The sequence below is a fragment of the Salmo trutta genome, chromosome 3, assembly GCF_901001165.1.
Source record: "Salmo trutta chromosome 3, fSalTru1.1, whole genome shotgun sequence".
Taxonomy (NCBI): Eukaryota; Metazoa; Chordata; class Actinopteri; order Salmoniformes; family Salmonidae; genus Salmo; species Salmo trutta.
This window is the reverse complement of record NC_042959.1, coordinates 9,998,429-10,025,119: the sequence shown is the minus strand read 5'-3', so window position 1 is coordinate 10,025,119 and position 26,691 is coordinate 9,998,429. Positions and strand designations below refer to the sequence as shown.

General features: G+C 45.3%; 1 pseudogene; it reads right to left on the bottom strand.

Moving 5' to 3' along the window:
- LOC115167935 (uncharacterized) overlaps window positions 1-25,881 on the bottom strand; it is a 78,945-nt pseudogene extending 53,064 nt beyond the window's left edge.
- Between the last annotated feature and the right edge of the window lie 810 nt (window positions 25,882-26,691).

Genomic DNA, 26,691 nt, shown 5'->3' with positions numbered 1-26,691 from the left:
AGGCCTGAAAATAGCTGTGTAGCGACGCTCCCCATCCAACTTGACAGAGCTTGAGAGGATCTGCAGAGAGGAATGGAAGAAACTCCACAAATACAGGTGTGCCAAGATTATAGCATCATACCCAAGAAGACTCGATGCTGTAATCGCTACCAAAGGTGCTTCAACAAAGTACTGAGTAAAGGGTCTGAATACTTTTAATAAATTTGTAAAAATGTCAACCTGTTTTTATGGGGTATTGTGTGTAGATTGATGAGGGGAAAAAACGATGTAACGCATTTTAGAATAAGGCTTTAAGGTAACAAAATGTGGAAAAAGTCAAGGGGTCTGAATACATTCCGAATGCACTATATATGATAGAATGGCACTCATAGAAGAAAAGGAGCCCCAAATAACCTTCAGGGGTTCAAGAGATTGCCACTGTGTGGCCAGATAAGCCAGGATGTTAGCTCATTAGGCCTGATGGTGTAGCTCACATGTTATGTTTCAAGGGAAATATATTGTCTGTTTATGCATATAACCGTGTTAATGGACATTCAGCAGCTTTATAACACTAATACATCTTGATTAGATAAGTATTCAATCCCCTGAGTCAATACATGTTAGAATCCCCTTTTGGAAAGCCTAAATCACCAAGCTTGTTTACAGCAGTATCTCAGCAGATGACATCATGACCTTTTGTTACAGCTGTGGATGTGATCTGGAGTCAGCCCTAAGGATTCATCCCAAATGGCACCCTATTCCCTACACAGTGCACTACTTTTGACCAGAGCCTTATGGGTCCTGATCAAAAGTAGTGCACTATATAGGGAATAAGGTGCCATTTGGGACACACTTTAAGGATTTCCTCTCCTGCCATGGCCTGAGGCCATTCTCTACTCCAATTTAGAGCTACAACTCTCTCTAGGAGACGTGAGCGTTTGCTGTAGCCTGTTAGTAAATGATTCAATTTATTCTGCTGTAGTCTGTTAGTAAATGATTCCATTTATTCTGCTGTAGCCTGTTAGTAAATAATTCAATTTATTCTGCTGTAGCCTGTTAGTAAATTATTCTATTTGCGGCTCATGATGTGGTAATGGAAGGAGAAAGACCAGGCACCCCACCCTTCCCATTTCCCTTATGACCAGACTGTACCCATGACAACCACAACTCCCTCTCCACCCCCCACGCTGACCTGCATCCTCCAGACCTCAGAGAAACACTACACAGACACGCACGCACGCCCACACACACTCATTTAAGATGTAGCAATATCAAATCAGTGTAGTCAGAAGGTCAGAGAGAGATGTCAGAGAGAGAGATAACAGAGAGAGAGATGAGAGAGAAAGAGAGAGATGACAGAGAGAGAGAGATGACTGAGAGAGAGAGAGAGATGACAGAGAGAGAGAGATGACAGAGAGAGAGAGATGACTGAGAGAGAGAGATGACTGAGAGAGAGAGAGATGACAGAGAGAGAGATGACAGAGAGAGAGAGAGATGACTGAGAGAGAGAGAGAGAGAGAGAGAGATGACAGAGAGTGATGAGGTAGATATTAAAGGATCTGAGTCCTACGGCAGATGACCTGCTTAATGAAATACATAGGCCACATTTTTTCTTTCAAATATGTTTCTCAAACCAGAACCCTGAAGGAAGACTGTTAAACTGAACCTTGAAGGAAGACTGTTGAACTGAACCCTGAAGGAAGACTGTTGAACTGAACCCTGAAGGAAGACTGTTGAACTGAACCCTGAAGGAAGACTGTTGAACTGAACCCTGAAGGAAGACTGTTAAACTGAACCTTGAAGGAAGACTGTTGAACTGAACCCTGAAGGAAGACTGTTAAACTGAACCCTGAAGGAAGACTGTTGAACTGAACCCTGAAGGAAGACTGTTGAACTGAACCCTGAAGGAAGACTGTTGAACTGAACCCTGAAGGAAGACTGTTAAACTGAACCTTGAAGGAAGACTGTTGAACTGAACCCTGAAGGAAGACTGTTGAACTGAACCCTGAAGGAAGACTGTTGAACTGAACCCTGAAGGAAGACTGTTAAACTGCATTGCAGAGATATTCCCTGAACATCTTCATCAAGACAGAAGTGAAGGTGGGAACGAACATCCCATGAAGATGGAAAACGTTGAACTCCGAGGAAAAGTAGTTTCTCAGCAAAGGTTTCTCAGAGAATGTGGCAGTGCAGTGTTCCCCAAAGTTATGAATATTAAGAAGATAACACATGATACCACTGCAGTTCTATCTGCTCTTACTGAAAGATACTTCTGCAAGTCCTACTGTAAGATAGCTAACCAAGTCCTACTGTAAGATAGCTAACCAAGTCCTACTGTAAGATAGCTAACCAAGTCCTACTGTAAGATAGCTAACCAAGTCCTGCTGTAAGATAGCTAACCAAGTCCTACTGTAAGATAGCTAACCAAGTCCTACTGTAAGATAACTAACCAAGTCCTACTGTAAGATAGTTAACCAAGTCCTGCTGTAAGATAGCTAACCAAGTCCTACTGTAAGATAACTAACCAAGTCCTACTGTAAGATAGCTAACCACGTCCTGCTGTAAGATAACTAACCAAGTCCTGCTGTAAGATAGTTAACCAAGTCCTGCTGTAAGATAGCTAACCAAGTCCTACTGTAAGATAACTAACCAAGTCCTACTGTAAGATAACTAACCAAGTCCTGCTGTAAGATAACTAACCAAGTCCTACTGTAAGATAACTAACCATTTCCTACTGTAAGATAGCTAACCAAGTCCTACTGTAAGATAACTAACCAAGTCCTGCTGTAAGATAGCTAACCAAGTCCTGCTGTAAGATAGCTAACCATTTCCTACTGTAAGATAACTAACCAAGTCCTGCTGTAAGATAGCTAACCATTTCCTACTGTAAGATAGCTAACCAAGTCTTGCTGTAAGATAGCTAACCAAGTCCTGCTGTAAGATAGCTAACCATTTTCTACTGTAAGATAGCTAACCAAGTCTTGCTGTAAGATAGCTAACCATTTCCTACTGTAAGATAGCTAACCAAGTCCTGCTGTAAGATAACTAACCAAGTCCTACTGTAAGATAGCTAACCAAGTCCTACTGTAAGATAACTAATCAAGTCCTACTGTAAGATAGCTAACCATTTCCTACTGTAAGATAACTAACCAAGTCCTACTGTAAGATAACTAACCAAGTCCTACTGTAAGATAACTAACCAAGTCCTGCTGTAAGATAGCTAACCAAGTCCATTGAAGATGGTTTCACAAAAGCTAACAGTCTGTGATGTCTATACCCATTCTCTCCACTGAGAGTGATGCAGGATATTCCACAGTTCAGATGTGACTGGGCATGATACCTAGAAATGTGCCTGGCGTGGTTTTACAGTGTGTTGCCTGTGAGTGGAGCGCTGGGCTGCTCTTGTCAACACCCCTCAGTGTTCTGGAGACCACCTGGGCTCCCCCACATTTGAGTAGAACATATATCCCCATTCACATGAGTACAGCAGAAACTCTGGAACAGCCTACAGGTTCTAGAACACATGAGTGCAGCGGAAACTCTGGAACAGCCTACAGGTTCTAGAACACATGAGTGCAGCAGAAACTCTGGAACAGCCTAGAGGTTCTAGAACACATGAGTACAGCAGAAACTCTGGAACAGCCTAGAGGTTCTAGAACACGAGTACAGCAGAAACTCTGGAACAGCCTACAGGTTCTAGAACAAATGAGTACAGCAGAAACTCTGGAACAGCCTACAGGTTCTAGAACACATGAGTGCAGCAGAAACTCTGGAACAGCCTAGAGGTTCTAGAACACATGAGTACAGCAGAAACTCTGGAACAGCCTAGAGGTTCTAGAACACGAGTACAGCAGAAACTCTGGAACAGCCTACAGGTTCTAGAACAAATGAGTACAGCAGAAACTCTGGAACAGCCTACAGGTTCTAGAACACATGAGTACAGCAGAAACTCTGGAACAGCCTAGAGGTTCTAGAACACGAGTACAGCAGAAACTCTGGAACAGCCTACAGGTTCTAGAACAAATGAGTACAGCAGAAACTCTGGAACAGCCTACAGGTTCTAGAACACATGAGTGCAGCAGAAACTCTGGAACAGCCTACAGGTTCTAGAACACATGAGTACAGCAGAAACTCTGGAACAGCCTAGAAGTTCTAGAACACGAGTACAGCAGAAACTCTGGAACAGCCTACAGGTTCTAGAACAAATGAGTACAGCAGAAACTCTGGAACAGCCTACAGGTTCTAGAACACATGAGTACAGCAGAAACTCTGGAACAACCTAGAGGTTCTAGAACAAATGAGTACAGCAGAAACTCTGGAACAGCCTACAGGTTCTAGAACACATGAGTACAGCAGAAACTCTGGAACAGCCTACAGGTTATAGAACACATGAGTGCAGCAGAAACTCTGGAACAGCCTACAGGTTCCAGAACACATGAGTACAGCAGAAACGCTGGAACAGCCTACATGTTCTAGAACACATGAGTACAGCAGAAACTCTGGAACAGCCTAGAGGTTCTAGAACACATGAGTACAGCAGAAACTCTGGAACAGCCTAGAGGTTCTAGAACACATGAGTACAGCAGAAACTCTGGAACAGCCTACAGGTTCTAGAACACATGAGTACAGCAGAAACTCTGGAACAGCCTAGAGGTTCTAGAAGAAATGAGTACAGCAGAAACTCTGGAACAGCCTACAGGTTCTAGAACACATGAGTACAGCAGAAACTCTGGAACAGCCTACAGGTTCTAGAACACATGAGTACAGCAGAAACTCTGGAACAGCCTACAGGTTCTAGAACACATGAGTACAGCAGAAACTCTGGAACAGCCTACAGGTTCCAGAACACATGAGTACAGCAGAAACTCTGGAACAGCCTAGAGGTTCTAGAACAGATCCATGCAGTACAGCACTCACTCACTCACTCACTCACTCACTCACTCACTCACTCACAGGAAAACACAGACACACACACACACACACACACACACACACACACACACACACACACACACACACACACACACACACACACACACACACACACACGTGCCTGGTATAGTGCAGTGCGTACAGTCCACATTTAGCATTGGAACAGGATATGTAGCGCTGGAACAGGATATGTAGCATTGGAACAGGCTATGTAGCGTTGGAACAGGATATGTAGCGTTGGAACAGGATATGTAGCGTTGGAACAGGCTATGTACCGTTGGAACAGGATAGGTAGCGTTGGAACAGGATATGTAGCGTTGGAACAGGATATGTAGCATTGGAACAGGCTATGTAGCGTTGGAACAGGATATGTAGCGTTGGAACAGGATATGTAGCGTTGGAACAGGATATGTACCGTTGGAACAGGATATGTACCGTTGGAACAGGATATGTAGCGTTGGAACAGGATATTTAGCGTTGGAACAGGATATGTAGCGTTGGAACAGGATATGTAGCGTTGGAACAGGCTATGTACCGTTGGAACAGGATATGTAGCGTTGGAACAGGATATGTAGCGTTGGAACAGGATATTTAAAATTGGAACAGGCTATGTAGCGTTGGAACAGGATACGTACCGTTGGAACAGGCTATGTACCGTTGGAACAGGCTATGTAACGTTGGAACAGGCTATGTAGCGTTGGAACAGGATATGTAGCGTTGGAACATGCTATGTAGCGTTGGAACAGGCTATGTACCGTTGGAACAGGCTATGTACCGTTGGAACAGGATATGTAGCGTTGGAACAGGATATGTAGCGTTGGAACAGGATATGTAGCGTTGGAACAGGATATGTAGCGTTGGAACTGGATATGTACCGTTGGAACTGGATATGTAGCGTTGGAACAGGCTATGTGAGAGAAGTGTGTCAGAGGATTTGATTAGTGAGATCTGAGAATGTGTCCCAAATCACACCCTGAGTTGATGTCCCAAATGGCACTCTATTCTGTACATAGTGCACTACTTTTACCCAGCGCTCTATGTGCCCTAGTTGAAAGTAGTGCTCTATAAAGGGAATAGGGTTTCATTTGGGACGTAGTATTATATTTCACAGCACAGCCCTTGCTAGACAACACCACAACATTAGCAGGTTGCTGTATCAAGTCAAGGTGGAAAAGTACTCCCCATAGCTGAGCAGAGGGGAACTGGACCTCCCCATAGCTGAGCAGAGGGGAACTGGACCTCCCCATAACTGAGCAGAGGGGAACTGGACCTCCCCATAGCTGAGCAGAGGGGAACTGGACCTCCCCATAGCTGAGCAGAGGGGAACTGGACCTCCCCATAACTGAGCAGAGGGGAACTGGACCTCCCCATAGCTGAGCAGAGGGGAACTGGACCTCCCCATAGCCGAGCAGAGGGGAACTGGACCTCCCCATAGCCGAGCAGAGGGGAACTGGACCTCCCCATAGCTGAGCAGAGGGGAACTGGACCTCCCCATGGCTGAGCAGAGGGGAACTGGACCTCCCCATAGCCGAGCAGAGGGGAACTGGACCTCCCCATAACTGAGCAGAGGGGAACTGGGCCTCCCCATAGCTGAGCAGAGGGGAACTGGACCTCCCCATAGCTGAGCAGAGGGGAACTGGACCTCCCCATAGCTGAGCAGAGGGGAACTGGACCTCCCCATAGCTGAGCAGAGGGGAACTGGACCTCCCCATAGCTGAGCAGAGGGGAACTGGACCTCCCCATAGCCGAGCAGAGGGGAACTGGACCTCCCCATAGCTGAGCAGAGGGGAACTGGACCTCCCCATAGCTGAGCAGAGGGGAACTGGACCTCCCCATGGCTATTTTCTTACTGAGAGTCTTGTGTAAAGTTGATGCAATAAGCTGTAAGATATTCAGGGGAAGAGAGGATGCTATAACCCCTTATCTCTGTCAGCATTCTGACTTAAAGTATTTGGTGAAAGAAGTGTGGTATATCATCAGTGATGCTTAGTTCTTACCCTTCTGGAAACCCATTGTCTGAGTCTGACTCATACACCTACACCGAGGAATGAAAATACATCTGAAGACAGTGTGTGAGGTTTGAAGACTGTGTGTGATGTTTGAAGAGTGTGTGTGTGAGGTTTTGAAGACTATGTGAGGTTCGACGAGTGCATGTGAGGTTTGAAGAGTGTGTGTGAGGTCTGACGAGTGTGTGTGAGGTGACGGTGATGTTTGAGGTCACAGAGATCCGCATCGCCTGCACAGCTGTGCACTGTGTGATTAAATTAATGCGCCTGAGCAGAGAAGTAATGTGTGTGTTCTCCCTCATCTGTGAGTCCTGCTGTGCTCTCTGTGTGCTAACTGCTGACTCATGTACTTCATAATGAGTCCAGTTGTGTAATGTGATTTAGACCAGCTCAGGGTGGCCTAAAGTGACTTGGCCACTTTTACCCAGTACTGATGCTGCTGGCCAATGTTAACCTCTACTGATGCTGCTGGCTACTGTTACCCTCTACTGATGCTGCTGGCCACTGTTACCCTGTACTGATGCTGCTGGCCACCGTTACCCTGTACTGATGCTGCTGGCCACCGTTACCCTGTACTGATGCTGCTGGCCACTGTTACCCTCTACTGATGCTGCTGGCCACTGTTACACTCTACTGATGCTGCTGGCCACTAGTTACCCTCTACTGATGCTGCTGGCCACTAGTTACCCTCTACTGATGCTGCTGGCCACTGTTACCCTCTACTGATGCTGCTGGCCACTGTTACCCTCTACTGATGCTGCTGGACACTAGTTACCCTCTACTGATGCTGCTGGCCACTGTTACCCTGTACTGATGCTGCTGACCACAGTTACCCTGTACTGATGCTGCTGACCACTGTTACCCTCTACTGATGGTGCTGGCCACTGTTACCCTCTACTGATGCTGCTGACCACAGTTACCCTGTACTGATGCTGCTGACCACTGTTACCCTCTACTGATGGTGCTGGCCACTGTTACCCTCTACTGATGCTGCTGGCCACTAGTTACCCTCTACTGATGGTGCTGGCCACTGTTACCCTCTACTGATGCTGCTGGACACTAGTTACCCTCTACTGATGCTGCTGGCCACTAGTTACCCTGTACTGATGCTGCTGGCCACTAGTTACCCTCTACTGATGCTGCTGGCCACTGTTACCCTCTACTGATGCTGCTGGCCACTGTTACCCTCTACTGATGCTGCTGGCCACTGTTACCCTCTACTAATGCTGCTGGCCACTGTTACCCTCTACTGATGCTGCTGGCCACTGTTACCCTCTACTGATGCTGCTGGACACCAGTTACCCTCTACTGATGCTGCTGACCACTGTTACCCTGTACTGATGCTGCAGGCCACTGTTACCCTCTACTGATGGTGCTGGCCACTGTTACCCTCTACTGATGCTGCTGACCACTGTTACCCTGTACTGATGCTGCTGGCCACTGTTACCCTCTACTGATGCTGCTGACCACTGTTACCCTGTACTGATGCTGCTGACCACTGTTACCCTCTACTGATGCTGCTGGCCACTAGTTACCCTCTACTGATGCTGCTGACCACTGTTACCCTCTACTGATGCTGCTGGCCACTGTTACCCTCTACTGATGCTGCTGGCCACTTTTACCCTCTACTGATGCTGCTGGCCACAAGTTACCCTGTACTGATGCTGCTGGCCACTGTTACCCTGTTCTGATGCTGCTGGCCACCAGTTACCCTCTACTGATGCTGCAGGCCACTAGTTACCCTCTACTGATGCTGCTGGCCACTGTTACCCTCTACTGATGCTGCTGGCTACTGTTACCCTCTACTGATGTTGCTGGCCACTGTTACCCTCTACTAATGCTGCTGGCCACTTTTACCCTCTACTGATGCTGCTGGCCACTGTTACCCTCTACTGATGCTGCTGGACACTAGTTACCCTGTACTGATGCTGCTGACCACTGTTACCCTGTACTGATGCTGCAGGCCACTGTTACCCTCTATTGATGCTGCTGGCCACTAGTTACCCTGTACTGATGCTGCTGGCCACTGTTACCCTCTACTGATGCTGCTGACCACTGTTACCCTGTACGGATGCTGCTGGCCACTGTTACCCTCTACTGATGCTGCTGGCCACTAGTTACCCTGTACTGATGCTGCTGGCCACTAGTTACCCTCTACTGATGCTGCTGACCACTGTTACCCTCTACTGATGCTGCTGGACACTAGTTAACCTCTACTGGTGCTGCTGGCCACTAGTTACCCTGTACTGATGCTGCTGGCCACTAGTTACCCTGTACTGATGCTGCTGACCACTGATACCCTCTACTGATGGTGCTGGCCACTAGTTACCCTCTACTGATGCTGCTGGACACTAGTTACCCTCTACTGATGCTGCTGGACACTGTTACCCTCTACTGATGCAGCTGGTCACTAGTTACCCTCTACTGATGCTGCTGGCCACTGTTACCCTGTACTGATGCTGCTGGCCACTGTTACCCTCTACTGATGCTGCTGGCCACCAGTTACCCTCTACTGATGCTGCTGACCCCTGTTACCCTCTACTGATGCTGCTGACCCCTGTTACCCTCTACTGATGCTGCTGGCCACTGTTACCCTCTACTGATGCTGCTGGCCACCAGTTACCCTCTACTGATGCTGCTGACCCCTGTTACCCTCTACTGATGCTGCTGACCCCTGTTACCCTCTACTGATGCTGCTGGCCACTGTTAACCTGTACTGATGCTGCTGACCACTGTTACCCTGTACTGATGCTGCTGGACACTAGTTACCCTGTACTGATGCTGCTGGTCACTAGTACCCTGTACTGATGCTGCTGACCACTGTTATCCTGTACTGATGCTGCTGGACACTAGTTACCCTCTACTGATGCTGCTGGCCACTGTTACCCTCTACTGATGCTGCTGGCCACCAGTTACCCTGTACTGATGTTGCTGACCACTGTTACCCTCTACTGATGCTGCTGACCACTGTTACCCTCTACTGATGCTGCTGGCAACTGTTACCCTCTACTGATGCTGCTGGCCACTGTTACCCTCTACTGATGCTGCTGGCCACTGTTACCCTCTACTGATGCTGCTGGCCACTTTTACCCTGTACTGATGCTGCAGGCCGCTGTTATCCTGTACTGATGCTGCTGGCCACTGTTACCCTCTACTGATGCTGCTGGCCACCAGTTACCCTGTACTGATGCTGCTGGCCACCGTTACCCTGTACTGATGCTGCTGGACACTAGTTACCCCAGTTCAGCCAGTGACACTGTGATAGTCTGATGGGAGAGCTTTAGGCAGAGCAGCAGCAACAGAGAATACTACCCTGTTATTCACTGTTATTAACATGAGAGGAAATGAGAGGAGATGGGAGGAGATGAGAGGAGGGGCGATAGGAGGAGGGGAGAGAAGAGGAGAGGGCAGACAAGGGAGGAGAGGTGAGGGAGGTTAGAGGAAAGGAGAACTGAGGTGAAGAAAGGAAAGAGAAGGGGAGAGGAGGGGAGGAGAGAGGAGGGAGGGAGAGAGGAGGGAGGGAGATGAGAGGGGGAAGAGAAGATAAGACAAAAGAAGAAGACTAGGAGTGTATTGAAAGGAAAGGGAAAGCGAGGCGTCAGCATTAGCAGCTAATCCACTGCAGTCAGGAAGCTCTCTCTGTCTCCCTGCGGCCTGTGGGCTTCACTAGTCTGACTGGAAATGGGGGAGCGAGACACACACCCCTGTGCTTCAAAGCATGATAACACCAACCCACTAATTCATAATAATAGAGCAGCAGTACTGTTGTACCACACATGGCTTTATTTCTCTGGCCATTAACAAACACATCTCTCACTGTCCTTTATCTCTCTGGCCATTAACACACATCTCTCACTGTACTGTATCTATCTGGCCATTAACAAACATCTCTCACTCTCCACGTATCTCTCTGGCCATTAACAAACACATCTCTCCCTGTCCTTTATCTATCTGGCCATTAACAAACATCTCTCTCTCCACTTATATCTCTGGCCATTAACACACATCTCTCACTGTCCTTTGTCTCTCTGGCCATTAACAAACACATCTCTCACTGTCCTTTATCTCTCTGGCCATTAACACACATCTCTCACTGTACTGTATCTATCTGGCCATTAACAAACATCTCTCACTCTCCACTTATCTCTCTGGCCATTAACAAACACATCTCTCACTGTCCTTTATCTCTCTGGCCATTAACAAACATCTCTCACTCTCCACTTATCTCTCTGGCCATTAACAAATATCTCTCACTCTCCACTTATCTCTCTGGCCATTAACAAATATCTCTCACTGTCCTTTATCTCTCTGGCCATTAACAAACACATCTCTCACTGTCCTTTATCTCTCTGGCCATTAACAAACATCTCTTATTGTCCTTTATCTCTCTGGCCATTAACAAACATCTCTCACTCTCTTTTTGAAACACTCTCAATAGTTTATATCGCCATTGAAAAGTAGCCCTGAGGGATGAGAGCCAAAACATAAGACACATAATGAAAACATCTGTCTATCCCACTCTTTCTCTCTCTCACCCCTCTCTCCACCTTCTCTTCTTCTCTGTATACCCCCTCTCCTCCAAATCTCTCTCTCACCCACACACTGTCTATTTAACTCACACTTAAAAAGGCTTTCTAAAGATAGAATCCTGAAGATAAACAGGAAACACACAGTGTCATGGCAACAGCATGGAACTGACGACAAACACGTTCAACTCCAGAATGGTTGTGGTGGCAAAATACAGAGAGTTTGACCTCTAGCTGTGTGTATGAGTGTGTGTGAGAGAGTGTGTGTGTGTGCCTACCTGCATGCATGCCTTTGTGTGTGTTCGCATTTGTGTGTGTGTGTGTGTGTGTGTGTGTGTGTGTGTGTGTGTGTGTGTGTGTGTGTGTGTGTGTGTGTGTGTGTGTGTGTACAGCTGCAGCTCATTAACAGTTAGACTGAGAGATGGAGAGAAAAGAGTCTCTCCTTCAGTTAAGGTCCCTTGGGGCCCCGTCTTCATCAAAGGGCCTTTCTCTGAGATTCTGGGTTTAGGTCCCAAAGGTGAGAAAGATGAGAGAGAGATGAGAGAGAGAACAGATAGAGGTGACAGAGAGAACAGAGAGAGATGAGAGAGACAACTGAGAGAAATGCCAAAGAACAGCAAGAGATGAGAGAGAGAGAGAGAGAGAGAGCGAGAGAACAGAGAAAGATGAGAACAGAGAGGGATGAAAGAGAAAGAACAGAGAGTGATGAGAACAGAGAGTGATGAGAACAGAGAGTGATGAGAACAGAGAGTGATGAGAACAGAGAGTGATGAGAACAGAGAGGGATGAGAACAGAGAGTGATGAGAACAGAGAGGGATGAGAACAGAGAGTGATGAGAACAGAGAGGGATGAGAACAGAGAGTGATGAGAACAGAGAGGGATGAGAACAGAGAGGGATGAAAGAGAAAGAACAGAGTGATGAGAACAGAGAGGGATGAGAACAGAGAGTGATGAGAACAGAGAGGGATGAGAACAGAGAGGGATGAGAGGTAGATATTAAAGGATCTGAGTCCTACGGCAGATGACCTGCTTAATGAAATACATAGGCCACATTTTTTCTTTCAAATATGTTTCTCAAACCAGAACCCTGAAGGAAGACTGTTGAACTGAACCCTGAAGGAAGACTGTTGAACTGAACCCTGAAGGAAGACTGTTGACCTGAACCCTGAAGGAAGACTGTTAAACTGAACCCTGAAGGAAGACTGTTAAACTGAACCCTGAAGGAAGACTGTTGAACTGAACCCCGAAAGAAGACTGTTGAACTGAACCCCGAAGGAAGACTGTTGAACTGAACCCTGAAGGAAGACTGTTGACCTGAACCCTGAAGGAAGACTGTTGACCTGAACCCTGAAGGAAGACTGTTGACCTGAACCCTGAAGGGAGACTGTTGAACTGAACCCTGAAGGAAGACTGTTGAACTGAACCCTGAAGGAAGACTGTTGAATTGAACCCTGAAGGAAGACTGTTGACCTGAAACCTGAAGGAAGACTGTTGACCTGAACCCTGAAGGAAGACTGTTGACCTGAACCCTGAAGGAAGACTGTTGACCTGAACCCTGAAGGAAGACTGTTGACCTGAACCCTGAAGGAAGACTGTTGACCTGAACCCTGAAGGAAGACTGTTGAACTGAACCCTGAAGGAAGACTGTTGACCTGAACCCTGAAGGAAGACTGTTGACCTGAACCCTGAAGGAAGACTGTTGAACTGAACCCCGAAGGAAGACTGTTGACCTGAACCCTGAAGGAAGACTGTTAACCTGAACCCTGAAGGAAGACTGTTGAACTGCATTGCAGAGATATTCCCTGAATGTCTCCATCAAACCAGAACTCGGAAGGAAGACTGGGGCAAAACAGACGGCGTTGGCTTACATTGCTGATAACATGTAAACTATATTTCGTCTCCAATGTTTATTGAAAACATAAATAAAGTTGCACAATGCGCATTTGTCTCTCAAATACATTGTTACAGTAGTTGGTTAGCTAGCTAGCTGGCAAATTTTAACCATATTAGCATAGACCTCAGTCAAAACCCCTCAAAACAAGACAGCTCGGAGATTCCAACCAGCGATCTTTCAGTTACTGACCTAATGCTCATAAGCGCTAGGCTATCTGCCGCCACATAGCAGTTTCATGTCCTTGTTGCTAGCTACCTGGCCATCCAGAACCATAACAGTTTCTTGTCCTTGTTGCTAGCTACCTGGCCATCCAGAACCATAACAGTTTCTTGTCATTGTTGCTAGCTACCTGGCCATCCAGAATCACAACAACACACAACCTTCTGACGTTGTCAGCTAACCCGTCTATAGGGAATAGTGTCCCATTTGAGACGCAGCCAGTGACTTGTGACTGAACATGCTAACAGGCTAACATGCTAACAGGCTAATATAGTGTGATTATAGGACATGGCAGGCAGTGACTCACGATGTTGACTTGTAGTGGACCAGAGCCTGTTCTGAGCAGTCTCCTCCTGCAGCTGCCAGTCTCTCCATCACCAGGACATATTGAGGATGACTGGGAGTCTGCTGTAGGGGACAGACACACAGACAGTTCAACCACCACACACACACACACACACACACACACACACACACACACACACACACACACACACAAGCATGCGTACACCAACATGCACATACTGACACAGGCAGGCAGGCAGGCAGGCAGGCATGCACACACACGTGCACACATTCATGTAGTACCTGTGTGTCCCTGGAACAGGGCCAGAGTGGTAAGGCTGCTGGGGGGGAGAGGGAGGGAGTGACACCTCTGAAGAGACACTCTGAGGGGGGGCTCTAAAGGTGATGCCCCCAGGGGACGAGACATGGCCTGGAACACACTGGACAGTTACGCAAGCACACACCCAACGTCTCTCACATACAGTACATACAGTACATACAGTACATACAGATCCCCCAAAGAACACATCTTCTTTCCTACTCAGAGTGTAGAACATTTAAACCCCACAGTATATTCTGGTGCATAGGTTCTGAGTGCATGCCGCAGACAACCTTGTGATACAGTATGAATCATTCCTACCAGTCAGGTGATACAATATGAATCATTCCTACCAGTCAGGTGATCCAATATGAATCATTCCTACCAGTCAGGTGATACAATATGAATCATTCCTACCAGTCAGGTGATACAATATGAATCATTCCTACCAGTCAGGTGATACAATATGAATCATTCCTACCAGTCAGGTGATACAATATGAATCATTCCTACCAGTCAGGTGATACAATATGAATCATTCCTACCAGTCAGGTGATACAGTATGAATCATTCCTACCAGTCAGGTGATACAGTATGAATCATTCCTACCAGTCAGGTGATACAATATGAATCATTCCTACCAGTCAGGTGATACAATATGAATCATTCCTACCAGTCAGGTGATACAATATGAATCATTCCTACCAGTCAGGTGATACAATATGAATCATTCCTACCAGTCAGGTGATACAATATGAATCATTCCTACCAGTCAGGTGATACAATATGAATCATTCCTACCAGTCAGGTGATACAATATGAATCATTCCTACCAGTCAGGTGAATGAGTCTCCAGGTGAAAAGTTCAGAGGGTGAGTTATTATGAGGGAATAATGAATGGACAGAACGTATGAGAGCGGTGACGCAGAACATTGGCCACGGACAGAGAAAGAGTGAATGAGAGAGACAGCAGAGAGCGAGAGGAAAGAGAGAGATCAAGAGAGCAGAGAAAGAGCAGCTCAAGGAAAGGAGGATATATGAATACAGCCTTGTAGAAATGGGTCAGAGCGTGTAGCATTGTTGTAGAGTAGGAGGATACACGGTTTGTAATCTCCTCCCATCAAAGCGTGCAGCGCGTGGTGTGGTTGATTCATTACTGGTCCTACCAGCCAGGAGGACTACAGCCTATATTTAAATGAGAGTTGGCAGAGACTACTGGTCAGTCTCCACACACACTCCCACTTTCATTCTCTCAGCAGTGGGATAATGTGTGTGTGTTTGTGTGTGTGTGTGAGGTCTTACTCTGTGACTCTGCGCGGGGTCTGTCTCCACGGTAACGGAGGGTTCTATGACAGAGCATGGCCTGGCCAGACCGCCCGCCTGTCTCCGACCCGGCAAGAGGTGCATCATGGGACCGGGCCTGCGTCTGTGCCGGCACAGAGAGCCCCCTGCGGCCTGCTGAGTAACGGCAAATGCACAGCCCTCTGGGAAGGGACTGCAGACTCGGAGGTCGACCAGTGCTGAGGCAGGACGAGGGCGAGGGCAGGGGGGCTTGGGAGGGGCAGGGGTCTTCACTGGACTAGAATAGGACTGGACTGACCTGGGCCTCCTCAAAACACTGCCTGATAGAGCTCCCTATTCAACCAACCAATTAATTCATTCATCAATAAATCGATCAGTCAATCAATCAATCTGGTTCTAGGTAACAATTCCATCTAACTCCATTCACAAACCTGATTTCCATAGTTGGTTTCCATTTTAGTTTAACAGTGGATAAACCACTGTTAGACCAAGCCCAGTATTACTCTGCAGGATAATCCACTGTTAGACCAAGCCCAGTATTACTCTGCAGGGTAATCCACTGTTAGACCAAGCCCAGTATTACTCTGCAGGGTAATCCACTGTTAGACCAAGCCCAGTATTACTCTGCAGGGTAATCCACTGTTAGACCAAGCCCAGTATTACTCTGCAGGATAATCCACTGTTAGACCAAGCCCAGTATTACTCTGCAGGATAATCCACTGTTAGACCAAGCCCAGTATTACTCTACAGGAGAATCCACTGTTAGACCAAGCTCAGTATTACTCTACAGGAGAATCCACTGTTAGACCAAGCCCAGTATTACTCTACAGGAGAATCCACTGTTAGACCAAGCCCAGTATTACTCTACAGGAGAATCCACTGTTAGACCAAGCCCAGTATTACTCTGCAGGATAATCCACTGTTAGACCAAGCCCAGTATTACTCTGCAGGATAATCCACTGTTAGACCAAACCCAGTATTACTATAACTCATTGTAGTGCAGTACAGGAGGGACTGACATGTCCTGACTCGCTGTGAGAGAGACACCGGAGGGCAGATGAGATGAGTAATCTGAACGGTGTGAGGAGAAGGAGATGTGTGTGAAGCCGCAGTTAGGGTGCGGGCAGTCACACACACACACACACACACACACACACACACACACACACACACACACACACACACACACACACACACAGTGTTTTCTGTTGCACATATTTGCTCTACCACGCCTGATTTTACTAATTGAGGGCTTTATATTAGTTGGTAGGCTGGGGCTGGAATAGAACACACGTGTGGAATGTCTAAGGGCTCCCCGAGGACTGGGTTGGGAACCACTTTTAGAACTAAATTCCCATGGGTTTTTTAGGACAAGATTTACTGGTGTGTTTTTGTGTGACAGGAAGGGGCAGGAAGGACAGACAACTGTGGTCTAACGAACACTCTCTGACTCTACTTCCTCCTCTGGCCAACAGATGGGGCAAAAGAATACCCACAACATGCTCTCTGTCCATTATTCAATGTTGTACAGTACAAGTAACTGTAATGAGACTTGCATAAAGCATTTAGATGATTTCTGTTTTTAAAAAGCAAAAGAATGATGATGATTAACAACGTTAGAAAGGTTAACAATAAGACAATGTTGTAATGTAATAGTTATGTAATAGCTACACAATGACAGGATCTGATAACGACGTAGAATGAATTAATGATTTGATAGGACAGAATAAAATGAGGTGATGACTACAATAACACATTTTTATCATTAAAAGGCACAGATTACAAATAACTATTTGAATTCCTTACTGAATCGATTTGCAGTCCCTTACAAACATGTTTGTGGCAAATTGTGGCAAAATTGCTGCAAACAAAATAGTGTGTCACAAAATGCTGCTGGAAGTTTGCAAATGTTTGCCAGTGGTGAATCTGTGGTAAACCTTCGGCAACAATAATATTTATTGCCACTAGTGGCAAACAGTTTGCCAGAGGTTTTTTTCCGTCAAGATTCTATTTGAATCTATGGCAAACCTGTGGCAACAATATTTATTGCCAGCAGTGGCAAACAGTTTACTGGAAGCCATTTCTGGTGAGCACATGACTTCCAAGACCAGTAACCGCTGACGAGCAATCAAGGGGATTCGAAAAATTTGTTGAAATATGGAAACCAAACTAGTTACCTACCAGTGAGTGAAATGATTCATTAAACATCCTAATAAACTTTAAAATTGGGTTAGTTAATTGATGGCTAGTTAGCAATGTCATATTTTATGGGATAGAGTGAAACACATTAGGTTGATACCAGTTTCAATCCGTCAGCACCACTGACTGGCTAGCGCTTAGCTAGCTAACATTAGCTATCATAATATTGCACAATTAATGTGATCGCTAGCTAGCTAACTAATGATTTGCCTAAACAATTATATTTTTCGGTGAATACGTTGATGTCTTATTATACCAAAATGCATTTCAATATGCTAGTATCACTGTTCAGTAGCATGTTTGCTAGCACAACAGCTAAGGTAGCAACAATATGAGCTGACTTGACATCCAAGCCAGACTTCACTTTTGCAGATGGATACCCTTCCCCTACCTGTGGTGTTGGAAGATGTTGTATTGGTAGAAGGATAAATCAACACCCTGGGAAAATATTTGTGGTGCACTCAATCATAACACTTTATTTGAGTGTATCATCTTCAATCTTGATGAGGTAAGTAAATGCATGTAGTATTCTCAGAATTGTAGGCCATACATTTATTCTTTGAAACAATTAGAACTTTCATTGCTTTAAACTAGTAGCTAGCTCATCTTCATCATGTGTTGTTTCATCTCTGTTTCTAGAAGCAATCAGTTACAAGACAAAAAGACAGACTGAGGCCTTCAATCAAACTGAGGACAGAGAAATATGCACCAGGTCAAGGCTTCTTGCATGGATGGCTTTGAGATGTAAGTTAACAATAATTTATTTTGGAACATTAATATGAATTGCCAAATTAGGCAAAGCTCAATTTTATGTTGCTTTTCTTCCACCCAAGCCTTATATACCTGAGTCAAGAAGAAGAGACAACTAGTAGTCCCCAGTCTAGATTGAAAATCATAATTAGTTGATAAGTTTGAATCAGTTGTGTTGAGGCTTGGCTGAAGAAATATTTTGTATACAGTGGCTCTCAGTTGGACACATATTAAAAGCTAAGTCCCAGTTTGTGCATGCTACATCGTTTGTATATACAGTGGCTTGCGAAAGTATTCACCCCCTTGGCATTTTTCCTATTTTCTTGCCTTACAACCTGGAATTAAAATGGATTTTGGGGGGTTTGTATAATTTGATTTACATAACATGCCTACCACTTTGAAGATGCAAAATATTTTTGATTGTGAAACAAACAAGAATTAAGACAAAAAACTGAAAACTTGAGCGTGCATAACTATTCACCTCCCCAAAGTCAATACTTTGTAGAGCCACCTGTTGCAGCAATTACAGCTGCAAGTCTCTTGGGGTATGTCTCATAAGCTTGGCACATCTAGCCACTGGGATTTTTGCCCATTCTTCAAGGCAAAACTGCTCCAGCTCCTTCAAGTTGGATAGGTTCCGCTGGTGTACGGCAATCTTTAAGTCATACAACAGATTCTCAATTGGATTGAGGTCTGGGCTTTGACTAGGCCATTCCAAGACATTTAAATGTTTCCCCTTAAACCACTCAAGTGTTGCTTTAGCAGTATGCTTTGGGTCATTGTCCTGCTGGAAGGTGAACCTCTGTCTCAGTCTCAAATCTCTGGAAGACTGAAACAGGTTTCCTCAAAGAATATCCCTGTATTTAGGGTCATCTATCATTCCTTCAATTCTGACCAGTTTCCCAGTCCCTGCTGATGAAAAACATCCCCACAGCATGATGCTGCCACCATCATGCTTCACTGTGGGGATGGTGTTCTCGGGGTGATGAAAGGTGTTGGGTATGCGCCAGACATAGCGTTTTCCTTGATGTCCAAAATGCTCAATTTTAGTCTCATCTGACCAGAGTACCTTCTTCTTCATATTCTTACCATTTTTTAATAATGGATTTAATGGTGCTCTGTGGGATGTTCAAAGTTTCTGATATTTTTTTATAACCCAATCCTGATCTGTACTTCTCCACAACTTTGTTCCTGACCTGTTTGGAGAGCTCCTTGGTCTTCATGGTGCCGCTTGCTTGGTGGTGCCCCTTGCTTACTGGTTTTGCAGACTCTGGGGCCTTTCAGAACAGGTGTATATATACTGAGATCATGTGACAGATCATGTGACACTTAGATTACACACAGGTGGACTTTATTTAAGAAATTAGGTGACTTCTGAAGGTAATTGGTTGCACCAGATCTTATTTAGAGGCTTCATAGCACCACTTTTCCATTTTTATTTTTTAGCATTTTTTAAAACAAGTTATTTTTTAAATTTCACTGCAACAATTTGGACTGTTTTGTGTATGTCCATTACATGAAATCCAAATAAAAATCAATTTAAATTACAGGTTGTAATGCAACAAAAAAGGAAAAACGCCAAGGGGGATGAATACTTTTGCAAGGCACTGTACACTGTATAGCAATAATATACAAAGCAGAAGCATTGTTTCCTTGCTGAAAAATATATAGAATGCCAGTTTCAGTGAGAAGCATAACAACATCAAGGCAGCTTTGTAACAGATGACCCTGTTTTCCAAAGCCAAACCTGCCCAGTAGCCACTGAATCAATGTTTTAAGATGCCAAAATATAAAGTGTTAAATTGTTTTCAGTATCCTAATGTTGGTTTTGTTTTGTGTTTTCTGATTGTTTCAGTTCATATTTTCAACAAGCTTTGGTCGAAGGACTTCCACAGGGCCTCCATCTCCAAAGTTCACTCAAAAAGGCAATAGTTCTGAACTGGGTTTGATTTAGTTTTTGTTGTTTAAGTTATCTTTTAAACCTCCATTGGTTGAAAGCTATTGCTCAATTAACACTTGGCTCATGTAAATTCTGTTGTTGCCCCTTTAAACATCCTAAGCTCAACATCCCCATAGTGTTCACATTTCTCTCATGTAAATGCAGCTACATAAAAATATTAAATAAAAAATGTATTTGGGAAATATCCAGTCTTTGCTCTTTTCTTCATTAACCTGCTGATCATTTCAATTTGGATTGGATTTATTTATATCTGTTAACACATGGTGTTTAGTATGTTTAATACTGTATGTTTAGTTTAGTTATGTCTGTGAGAAGCAAGTTCATTTACAGTTATATGTGAGTGGGTTAATGTAGATATAACATTTCAATGTTGTTAACACACAGTCACCAAAAACGGGATCTAATTTGTATATTCATACTGAGTTTTCAGCAAATTTGCAGCAAACAGTGGAATGTTAGCCATATGTTTCCCAGAATTGTTTGCCAGAAGTTTACAAGTCGCCGCAACAGTTTGCCACAAAACTAATTTGCATGTGAAAATATGAGCTTGCCACAAATCTGCATCAAATTGCCCAAAGGTTTGCTACAACTGTTTTCCAGAAACCAGTTTTTTTCAATAAGGGGTGTTGAACATAAAACAGTTTTCATGTTTATCATCAACATACTCACCTTAAATACTTCCTGGTGGCAGTTTCCTGCTGGCTCCCTAGTGGCTACAGTCTCTCCTTCCCGTAATTCTGATTGGCCGTTTGGAAGGTGTGTCTGATCCGAGACAGGTAGAGCATCCTCGGAATCCAGATAATTTCCTGAATGTCCTTCTCTTCCCTCTCTTTCTCTCTCTTCCACTGTAGACAGACATTCTAAGTGGTCTCTGTCTCTCACTGTCTCTTTCTGAGTCTCTCTCTCCAGCCTTGAGTGTGGCACATGATTCTCTACTGTGGCTACAGAGGTGTGCCGTGTCTGTCTCTCTGTCTGTTTGACTGTCTGGCTCTCTGTCTGTTTGTCTGTCTGTCTGGCTGTTTCCAATGAGCTCACACACACCAGGCCGTTAACGCTTGGTGAGTCCGGACATACCCTCCAGGCCTTCAGCACCACCTGAGGAGACCGTCTGCCTATCAGAGGAGTGGGTGAGGCAGGGTCACAGGCAGGGGGGTGAGGGGGGTGAGGGGTCAGGGGTGAGCCAGGTGTCGGGGGACACTCTGGAAGGTCCTCACTGCGGAGAGTCAGGGACACACTGTGGACGTAGTCCCCCAGACGCTGCCCTGCTCTGGGGGAGTCCAGTGGCGTCCGCTCCGCTCCCCCCTCTGGAGGAGAGAAGGAGTGAGAAGACATCCGCCATTTTCTAGCCGTCTCCGCAACGTTGCTGAAGAACTTAATCAGACCCCCAAAATGTCCTCCTTTGCTGTCAGAGTGTTTCGGAGCAGCTGGCTGAAAGTCCCTGATGCTCTCAAAGTCCACCGAGCCGTAGTCAGAGTCCATGGTCTTGTCCAGTGTGTGTAGCTCTGAGTCAAAACTCCTCTCTGAGTAAGCCGGGTTCCCCTTCCCCAGGACAGAGATCTTCCTCAGGTAACTCCACACGTCAGCTCTCTTAGACCTCCTCCCACCCAGCGGGGCCTTGGGGCCACCCCTCACACTCTGCTCCTCACACACTCCTGCTGAGGTACTGTTACAGTTAGAGGAGTGGTTGGCCTGCGCCTGAGCCTGGACCTGAGATCTCTTGGTGTAGGGGACTCTCTCTGTGGGCTTAGAGCCGTTCTGGGTAACAGGCTCCACTAGTGAGGGAAGATGGTGTCTGTCCAGGGTAGCTGTCAGATCCATGTCCTCAAATGAGCAGTCGAACTCCGCGGTGTGTCCGGCATAAGAGTGCCTCTTAGCGTAGTGGCGGAGTGTGCTCCTACCGGGATGCAGGGCGGGCGAGGGGAGGAAGTCCCGGCAGAACGAGTCGCCCTCCGTCTCTCCGTCTCTGAACTTAGTGCTGGACCCAGACATCTTCCCCACCCTCCCCTTGAAGACACCCGGAGAGCGGAGCTTCTTGATGGAGCGGACCTTGTCAGCAAAGGACAGTTTAGGGATGGAGGCCTCCTCTCCAGGGAGGATCATGGAGTGAGGTCTTCTGTTATCCAGTTCTGAAGCCGCTTTACGCCGGGTCAAGATCTTCCAGATGCCTCCTGTAGCTCTTGGTCTACGGTTGACATCCGGGTGCTCCATCCCAGGGGTCTGAGGGGGTGCCTGGGTCTCTGCCTGTCTATCCCCAGCCCGCTGCCACTGTCCCTGGGCTTGGCCTGGAGCCTGACACTCTTCTTGTCCCTCTCCCTTCCCAGTCTCCTGGATAGATACTGTGCTGGTCTCATTCTGCACATCCAGAGACACGTTGAAGACTTTATTGACGAACCCGTTGGGGTCGCTGCTGTGGGAGGCGGGGTTGTCCATGTGTTCCATCCTCTCTCATCTCATCCTACTACAGCTAAGTCAGCTATCAGCTCCGTCAGCTATCAGCTCCGTCAGCTATCAGCTCCGTCAGCTATCAGCTAAGTCAGCTATCAGCTAGGTCAGCTATCAGCTAAGTCAGCTATCAGCTCCGTCAGCTATCAGCTACGTCAGCTATCAGCTAAGTCAGCTATCAGCTACGTCAGCTATCAGCTACGTCAGCTATCAGCTACGTCAGCTATCAGCTCCAGACCGCACCATCTCTTTCACCCACACACCTGGAGAGACAAAACATACAGCACAGCAATTTGTCAGCTCTCTTATACTCACACACACAATTCAATTATAATCAATGAAAGAACCCTGTATTTATCTCTGAGGGGCAATACGAACCCTGTATTTATCTCTGAGGGGCAATACGAACCCTGTATTTATCTCTGAGGGGCAATACGAACCCTGTATTTATCTCTGAGGGGCAATACGAACCCTGTTTTTATCTCAGAGGGGCAATAAGAACCCTGTTTTTATTTCCGAGGGGCAATAAGAACCCTGTATTTATCTCTGAGGGGCAATACGAACCCTGTATTTATCTCTGAGGGGCAATACGAACCCTGTATTTATCTCTGAGGGGCAATAAGAACCCTGTATTTATCTCCGAGGGGCAATACGAACCCTGTTTTTATCTCAGAGGGGCAATAAGAACCCTGTATTTATTTCCGAGGGGCAATAAGAACCATGAATTTATCTTCGAGGGGCAATAACAAAACTGGTGTTATTGTACAAAGTTTGGAGACTTTGCTTGAGTTCAGCCAAATAAACCCTTCATTCATAATATGTCATACAGACCTGACCACACATCAGATTTAGATGCCCCACAAGACAAGATACAGGTACAGCATAGATACAGTACAGATACAGATACAGATACAGGTACAGCATAGATACAGATACAGATACAGGTACAGCATAGATACAGATACAGATACAGGTATAGCATAGATACAGTACAGATACAGATACAGGTACAGCATAGATACAGTACAGATACAGTACAGGTACCGGTACACATACAGATACAGTACAGGTACCGGTACAGATACAGATACAGTACTGGTACAGGTACAGTACAGGTACAGTACAGATACAGTAAAGGTACAGTACAGATACAGGTACAGTACTGGTACAGGTACAGTACAGGTACAGAACAGGTACAGTACAGATACAGTACAGGTACAGTACAGATACAGGTACAGTACTGGTACAGTACAGGTACAGTACAGGTACAGTACTGGTACAGGTACAGTACAGATTGCTGTTTGTGTAATACTGGTGCATAAAGAGTGCAGTTCAAAAAGCTATGGTTGCATCCTAAATGGCAGCATATTCCCTATAGTGCACTACTTGTGACCAGGGCTCAAAAGCAGTGCCCTATATAGGCAATAGGGTGCTATTTGGGCGCAGACCCTATCTCTCATCACTTGTAACACACGACTTAACATAGTAGTCATGGTCTTACATGGAACATTCTATAAAGGCATGCATGACTGACACATTTTTGGGGGGTATTTGAAATGAGCTGATGTAGGGTGACTTGAAATAAGTGAATCTTTCATCTTGTGTGCAGTACAGTGGTCCCTTTAAAGTGAGTCAGCATTATTTAAACATCCACCCTCATACCCCTCTATACCCCCGCGAGCCACATTAGCCCAAGTAATTATACAGAATACAGCCGCACACACACCAGGATCCCGCGTTGCCATGGAAACCGAGCCCTACGGAGGTGGTGGTGATGTGTGTGTGCGTTGATATCATACGACAGATCCCCTTCATCTGAGGAGGATGACTGAGAGCTAGGCCCAGCCTCCATTCACTCTCTGTTCCACATATTAATGCACTATCCTTGCCCAGGTCATTTGAGATAGGACTATGCCCTATTAGCCAACATTATGTGGACAACAGATCCCCCCACAAGAGTAGTTAGGATTACATGCAGCTAGATACAGTATTGTAAACTAATTGAAGAGGTGTGGTTACATATAGTTACATACAGTATTATAAACTAATCTAAGAGGTATGGTTACATATAGTTAGATACAGAATTATAAACTAATCTAAGAGATATTTATAATTATAATTACATACAGTATTATAAACTAATCTAAGAGGTATGGTTACATATAGTTAGATACAGTATTATAAACTAATCTAAGAGATATTTATAATTATAATTACATACAGTATTATAAACTAATCTAAGAGATATTTATAATTATAATTACATATAGGCCCATACAACTCTATAAACTAGAACAGGTGTAATTTATTCAATATCACTTGGATTAAAATAGGCTCTTATCAAAGATTAATAAAATGGAAAAAATATATGTCAACACGACATTTTAAATGTGAATAGTTTGCCTCACGTTATTTTTATTTATTGTTTTGAATAGGCCTATACAAACGTGAAACTAAACTGAAAGTGTGTCGCTAAAGAATAAATAATGATAGGCAACGGTAAGAATCAGCTTTAGACAATCTTTAGTACAGTTGAGAAATGTTTATTTTTTCGCCCTCATCGAAGTAATTTATCCGACCCATTTAACTACAACCGTCCGATAATTCGTTAGAGTAGCCTATAGCCTCTATTGCAATTTATTGACGATAACAGACGTAACAAGTGAGAAACGTTTACGAACATACGTTTACAAAATTGTTGTAACCTACCAACTTGGTTTCGAGAGTTGAAACTCCTCGATACGTATCAAACTTCTGGACAAAACGTCATCTTCGAAACAGTTACGGTAAGTAGGGTACAGAAACAGCGGTTGACTTTCCACCGGTAAACTTTTTATATCTATGAGTAACGCTGAAATTATGCGGTGGCGAGTTCTTAGTCTTTTGACGGTGGGCTAATCTCCTTTTAGTCCAAGAAATCTTCCTCAAAACTCTGAAAATGTCAAAAGTTTTCTCTCTGAGTAGAGACTGATGAACACTCTTACCCTTTAAGCTCGAGCAGCAGACAGTGGATCAGCAGCACCAACTGTATGATCAGCAGCCAGGGGCACACACACACACACACACACACACACACACGCACACAGGCTCACACTCACACACACATTCATCGTTTTATTGAAACAAATTACATTGATAGACCTAGTTTCCTAAAGATGTATTTTTTATCAGTTTCTTCTGAAATGTAATTAGTAAACTGCCCAATAGTTAATTTAAGTAGCCAAATAACCTTAGCTATATAATGGTTCAAGTTAAACATGCCAGTGAAAATACATGATTGAGTGAAGAGGGGTTTTGTTGGCTGGACCCACTTTCAGGAATTGCTTTGAATGTGAAAATCCTTCTATTGAAAGGACACAATGGGACAGAGCACACAGGGGAAACTGGAAGAGTTCACATAAACGAAACAGCTTCAGAATATTTTAGCTGTGAAAGAGATGGTGGGGCAGGTGACTAAATGTCTGTCCTGTTTCTGGCCCATTGTCATCGCATGGCGTTCTCCCTTCTACACAGGAAACAGTGGATCTTACAGCAGTGGGGGGACAGGGACGGGGACGGGGGCGATTTGGCCGACAATGGCAGGAAGCCTGTCTGAGTGCATGTAAATATCTGTGTATGTGTCCCGCCCACCTGTGGACCTAAGACCCCTTAGAATGGTCCTGGAGCACCTTGCTGTTTAGTAACTGTGTGATTTATCCTCGATCCTCTTCCTCTGTAACTCATACTCTACTGTCATCATCCTCTTCCTCTATTACTCACACTCTACTGTCATCATCCTCCTCCTCTGTTACTCATACTCTACTGTCATCATCCTCTTCCTCTGTAACTCATACTCTACTGTCATCATCCTCCTCCTCTGTAACTCATACTCTACTGT